This window comes from Calidris pugnax, unplaced genomic scaffold (genome assembly GCF_001431845.1).
Source record: "Calidris pugnax isolate Ruff unplaced genomic scaffold, ASM143184v1 scaffold13, whole genome shotgun sequence".
Lineage (NCBI taxonomy): Eukaryota > Metazoa > Chordata > Aves > Charadriiformes > Scolopacidae > Calidris > Calidris pugnax.
The window spans coordinates 14,570,565-14,576,928 of record NW_015090810.1 but is presented as its reverse complement, the minus strand read 5'-3'; positions in this window follow the sequence as shown (position 1 = coordinate 14,576,928).

Sequence of the window (6,364 nt, the reverse complement as noted above, 5' to 3'; positions counted from 1 at the left end):
GCGGCGGGGGGGAGGCGGGGCTGCGCCGCACGGGAGGCTCCGGCGGCGGCTGCCCCGAGATCGCGGTGAGGGACGGTGAAGGGGCCGGGGTGAAGCGTGTCCCGGAGCGGGGGGCAGCGGGCAGGTGTGAGAGGCTCCGAGGAAGAAAAGATGTTATGGGGGGGCGGTTGGAGTCGCCTCCGTGGCCGGCCGGTGGCTGCCGCCCCGCCGGGGACCGGCGGGCAGGGCAAGGGGGGCAGGCGGCGGGAGCCGTCAGTCTGTGGGTAACAACTTTGTGAGAGCGGGATAAATACCGAACTGTGCCCGTCTGGGACACCACGGGGGCAGGCAGCAACTGCTGCTTGGAGCCGGCCCGCTTTTTATAACTGCCGCCTCGCACCGGCGCTGCGTTTCGTGCCGCCCGTTAACATGGTTCTCATTCGGCTTTAGCTGAAGTAACATATAAAACCGTAATAAGGTGTTAAAACCTCTGCCCCTCAACTCGTTCACGGTCGGTAACGCGGTGAACGGCCGGTAGAAAAGGCTGGCGTGCCCGCCTGGTGCCCGCCTGGTCCACCCACGAAATTCAAGAGGAGTAACGCCATTCCCGGCTTTGAATGCAGTTTGGATTGCCGGCGGTGATGTGCCGAGCCTGGTTTTATAACCTGCCTGATGGGATACCAAGCTATTCTCTAGTAGTAAGTGCACTCCAGGAAAAGAAAGGGTGTGAGATTATTTTTTTTTTTTTTAATATGTGTTACCAATTACTGTGTTTATAAACTGTACCTTAAAGGACATGGGGTCTAATCATCCTGATAGCAAAAGTCACCACTTTTTCCCAGTGATAGCCTATATTCTTCTTAACGTTTCTCTTTTTTTCCCAATAACTTAGAAAATACAGTTGCATATGTAAGTCTTTCTTAAGCTACTCGATGTATAACTATCTTGAAATGAATACATGAATATATAATGGCCATACATGATTCTGTTTCTTTGTACGATGGAGAGCACCTTAGAAGGATTAAAATATTAAATTATGCACATTTCCATCAATGGTGAACTATGTCTGGAACCATCCTAATCTTTCAGATGTGCCTTATGGACTTGGCTTAAGAGGGAAAAATACTGATTATTGCCTGGATCATATCTTCCTATCAGAAGAAATTTGCATAATGACCAAAGATCAGCACATAGTTCCTTGACCTTGAGTCTGTTAAAATTCTGCCTTTTCATGCTACTGGGGAATTTATTCCAGGAGGAGAGCAAAGGAAATGTAAAGCAACAATAGAGGCCACATTCCTATTTAAGTCAGTAGAAACTGAGTGGAATACACAACAAATGAAAACCTCCCAAATCTTTTTCCTCTATTCCCGTTGTACCCTGCATTGTACCCATTATGTTTTTCCCAAGGCTGACCCATTCTGGAACATACTGAAGTCTCAGAGAATTTCTCCCATAAATTGTCAGACAAGTCTGAATGAGCAGAACATGTGGAGGAATTGTGTTAGGGTAAAAGCAAGAATAAAGCTCTCCCAGGAGCCTTTCTCGCTCTCTGGGACCTGTAGTGAGGTCATTACATATACAGTGTTCAATTGCAATGTGATATTTGTGGAGAAGCATGAAAATGAATTATTGACTGGCCCTACATATTCACAAATGATACCATTTTGATGAAGTCTTATTTATAAGGCGGTAAAGCCATTTGTAAAGCATTTCACTTTTTCTGTGGAAGCTCTTTCCCATTATCAAACATGCACTGTCAGAATACTTAAGGCTGATTTTCTGCTAAGCCAATTGCAAATCAAGAGCATCCTTGCTTTGTATGTATGATTTCAACTAGTATAAGCTACTTACTTTCTGCTGTTCTCAAGTCATTTTGCTTAAAAAAAAAAATAAACAGAAATACCAAATAACAATAGTGGTAGGACTAGTAGTCAATTATTTTTCTGCTAGTAATTTTCAATAGGCAGCAGAGACCCATAGTTACTATACTACAACTGAAAAACAAAACCAAAACCTCATGGATTTAATTGGTATCCAGGAGAAACAATTAAGTGAAGCAAACTTCAAAGGAGTTGGATTAAGGCAATTAGAAATAGTGACCCTGGGTTGTAACCAACTCTTTTGCATAAAATGAGCCTGAATTGCATTGGCATTCTGCCTTACGTGATTGCATAATGCCGTTTAAAGGATGGTCAGTAAAATCAAGGTCACTTTCAGAACAACTGCTAATTGTGCAAGTAACTATTAAAAGTTACCATTTACAGTTTTATTTGTAGAAACACTGACCATCTGGCTACAAATTACATTATATTGTTGCATTTTCAAATGTTCTTCGTAACTATGAGTAGCTGAAAAGCAAGGCTGATGGGCTATCAGCAGGAAAAAGATCCCGTAAATATCTACGGAGAAATTAGTTTTGACTCATGGGAAGATGACCTCATTGTCAATTCAAGTTCTTAGTATAAGAACTCATGGCTTTGTTGGTGGTGACATGCTCTGGTGTACCACTTCGGGGACAGCATTCTGCATTGATACCAAATCAGCCATCTGAATGATCTTGAAAATGCTAGCAGCATATTCCTGCTTGAGTACTGGCCAAGTGCTAACAGATGGAAGTCAAGAGTAGGATAATCAACTGGACTGCAACAAATTATTTGCCAATATCAAAGAGGATAATAATTCAAAAATTCATAAATGAATGAGGTGCTGCTGTCAAATATGAGACATTGATCCATTTACACAAAAAGAGCCAAATATTTAGGTAGGATCTGGACTGAGGTAACTAGGTGTCCAGTAATAGCGGTCTCTTGAAACTTCTGCCTAACTCCTCAAGCAGCAGAAGTACATAAGCTCCTAAGTTTAAAGTACAGGTTTGTATTCAGAGGCATCACAAGTTTGGAGGAGAGTTCTTGGCCACTCAGAAATCTCTCCATATTAGCAGGGTGTGGTGCTTATTTCACAACTAAACCTAACTGTGGCCTGAAAAATACACTTTTCTTATCTAAGTCCACTCATAGATCTAGTTCATTGTGAAATCTTGAAATATACTTCATGCACAGCTTCTTTTACAACGGACAAAAAAACATTGGAGGAGAATGCAGTGGTGATGAGGATCCTCTTTTGTGCAATATTCTGTTGCTCAGAAGCCAGCACTTTTTACATAGAAGGCATGGGTGCAATGGTCCTTTCTCCTTTAAAGGATGCTAACCAAAATCTCTCAACTCTTAAATGACCCAAGCTCTTGTCTGTTTCAGCATATAATATCTATTTGTTCCAAACTAGGGGCATCCTGTGATATCAGGTTACTTTTCATTAATATAATCACGCATAGAAATATACACGAGTAAATGAATTGTATCAGAAGGAAGGAATTAGACCCTCTGCCATTGAGTCTCCCACTCTGAATGTGACACTGACTTTTGCAATATCAAAGTCCCTTCCTCTCTTTGCAACCCGACGCAACAGGGACACAAACAAACCCCATGGTGTTAGCTAGTCAGCTGGTTTTGGAGGGAGAAATCTGATGAACATTTGACAAATAAAGGGCGTGAAGCATGAAGTATATACTCAATTAATATCAAGTTCCTACCTTTTGCAGGTCAAGTGAATGCAGGGGAACTGTATTGTAGATTACAAAGGAAAAAGCAAAACAGTTCTTTTTTTTATTTTTTATTTATTTAAGAAAGATAACTGATAAAAGCAACAGCAACAAAATACAAACAAGCAAACAAGAATGTTGTGGCTTTATTAAAAATAAAAATTAACATGATTAGGTTTATCACACAGCACAAGGAAAGTTGAGAAGCGACTTTTTTGCCATAAAAGACTGTTCTTTTTAGTGGAGTTCTTCAGTGCTGCAAGACTGGAGTGCTCAGGGGCCGAAAAGTGCCTGGGTCACTGTCAGCAGAGTAAGGTAGGATGGAGCACCAGCCAAAGGCTGCAGTGCTGCACTCTTTCTCTATCCCCAGTTGCGTGTTCCTGCCACCCCTTTGTGTTGGAGCAGTTGGCAGTCCCATTTCTACATAATTGCTCGGCAGACACAACAGGGCAGCAGAGTTTTAGGCCATTTTAAGTAGATTGCGAAACTGCACCTCAAAAATGCCAGCTGCATGCAGGGGTAATTTTAAGTCCATTCACGACTGTCTCAGACACTGCATATGGAGAAAATGGGACTATTCATACTTACTTTGGTAGCATTTGTATCAAACAATCTTCAGTGCAAGTGGTTTAAAAACATCAGGGATGACATTGTGTGCAGTGGTGGGACCTCAGGAAGATTCTCAGCAGTCGGTCGGAATAGTGCAGTGCAGTGCCAAATACACTGGAATAACATCTGTGCAGATCTACATCAGTGCACATTTTTCACTGTGGAAACTCAGCACCAATTGTAGAAAGAAGATTAATGCTAAAAATGTGCTATTTATAGAAGCATTTAAGTATTTGAAGCTTGTTGATTGTATTTGGGCTATTTTGTGACCTGTCCCTAGATGTTGCCATATTAAATACAATATGTTAGCAAATTAATCATATCATAAATCCAAGAGAGTGGAAGAGGATGGAGTCTTCTCTTCCTTGCCCTGATGTCTTAGGACTCTAAGAAACACTTGAAATTAAACTCCCCCGCCCCTCCAAAAACCCCACTAAGCTCACCAGGCATTAAGTTTTGAAGCAGGATATGAGACATTCACTGGACATATGAGTGATCAAATATATGCTACAGTTTGGGCCAGAGAAGAACTTAACACCAGAATCTGATGAGGCAGATCAGCTTTATAGAATATTGCTCTAAATGGGGTTTCACCCTCGGACAGAAAATAAAGGTGACACATGAAGAATCAATGCATGGAGGCCTACCTATCCTTTAGTTTGGCATAACAAATGCCATGGTTTTTCATTTTAGCAGAGGTATATCAGCTGTAGTTTTGCAATTCCTAATGTAAGCTCACTGTTGTGATTTCCATGAAGTGCATGCCTTCCTATTGATTTAGTAAGCTTTGGATCTGGGCCTATATCCCAGTACCTCATCGCTGGTGACCTTTCACCAGCAGCTATTAACACGGTATTCTTATTTGCTAGCAACCATAAATTAGAATTAGCTCAAAGAGGTTTTAAAATATATTGTCCAGCCCATGAGGAATATATATGAAAAATGTTCTTGCTGGACAAGCAAAACTTACAGACGTAGCAACTAAATCATGAGACTGCAAATAAAAACTGTTATGATCTACACCATTGTCCCCAAATTATATGATTAAGGCGATGCTAAATTAAATAGTATAGTGAAAGAGTACAACTACAAATCTTAACTAAGCATATTTTTTTGTAGTTCTACTCATTATACTAATGTACAGTCTTATATTTAGCATCTTTAGAGGCATTAGAAAACTGGAAAGCTACAGATTACAATCCATATGGGTATGCTCAGGTTGGCAGCAGTGATTAGTAGTATCTCCTGGTTTTGCTTTTTATAAACCAAACAATATTTAAGACAGATATTAAGATGATTTACATCACAAAGAGTTCAAACACTGTACTTAACTTGAACAAAGAATGCTGCATTAAAAGGAGTGTGGGCTGCAGTAACATGTATTAGTTCACTCATTATCACAGGGAAACAGGCAAGTTCTCAGGTAAAAACAGAATCTCTCAGTTTGCAGCACAGTCTAAACCCATTGTACCTAATTATCCTAAGTGATTTGCTGTCAATAAGGGCCACATTCATCCAACCTAGTGGATCATCTCACTTTGCTCAGTCCTATTAGACTTAATAAAATGACTGTGAAGTACTACTTAATGGAAAGGTGTGGTTCTACAAGTACTTTAACATTAATGAGGGCCCCTTGGAAAGGAGTGATCTACCACTCTTGTCATATCTGGTTGCTTATTCCAATCTCTTCCTTTTTCAAGGATGATATAGCTGTGAGGAACCAGGTAAAGGGACTGATTTTGCAAAAATATCACCTGACAAAATAAAGATTAATTTCCAGCTAGATAATTTCCATCAGTTTAGTTCACCTGGCATAAGGCAACAATATATATCTGGAAGTGGGGACTAGTAAAAAACACTTGTTTGGAGACTACTTTAAGGTAAAGAGCCTTTGTAAAGCTGGTTGAATCCTCCCACATCTAATTCTGATGTTTTATTCTGCAGGAGGAGAGGTCTAGAATGCCAACTACTTTTAATCATGTAAGTAAGCCTTAACAATTTAAGAGTTAGGCATCTAAAATTGTTGAAAGTATAGACTATCAAGACTTTTCAAGCAAGAGCTCATTGTTGCTTTTTTTTTTTTTTTTTTTTTTTTTTTTTTTTTTTTTTTTGTGAAAAAAAATTTCCAAAAAAAAAAAAAAAAAAAAAAAAAGTTCTAGGAAAAATATTAAACCC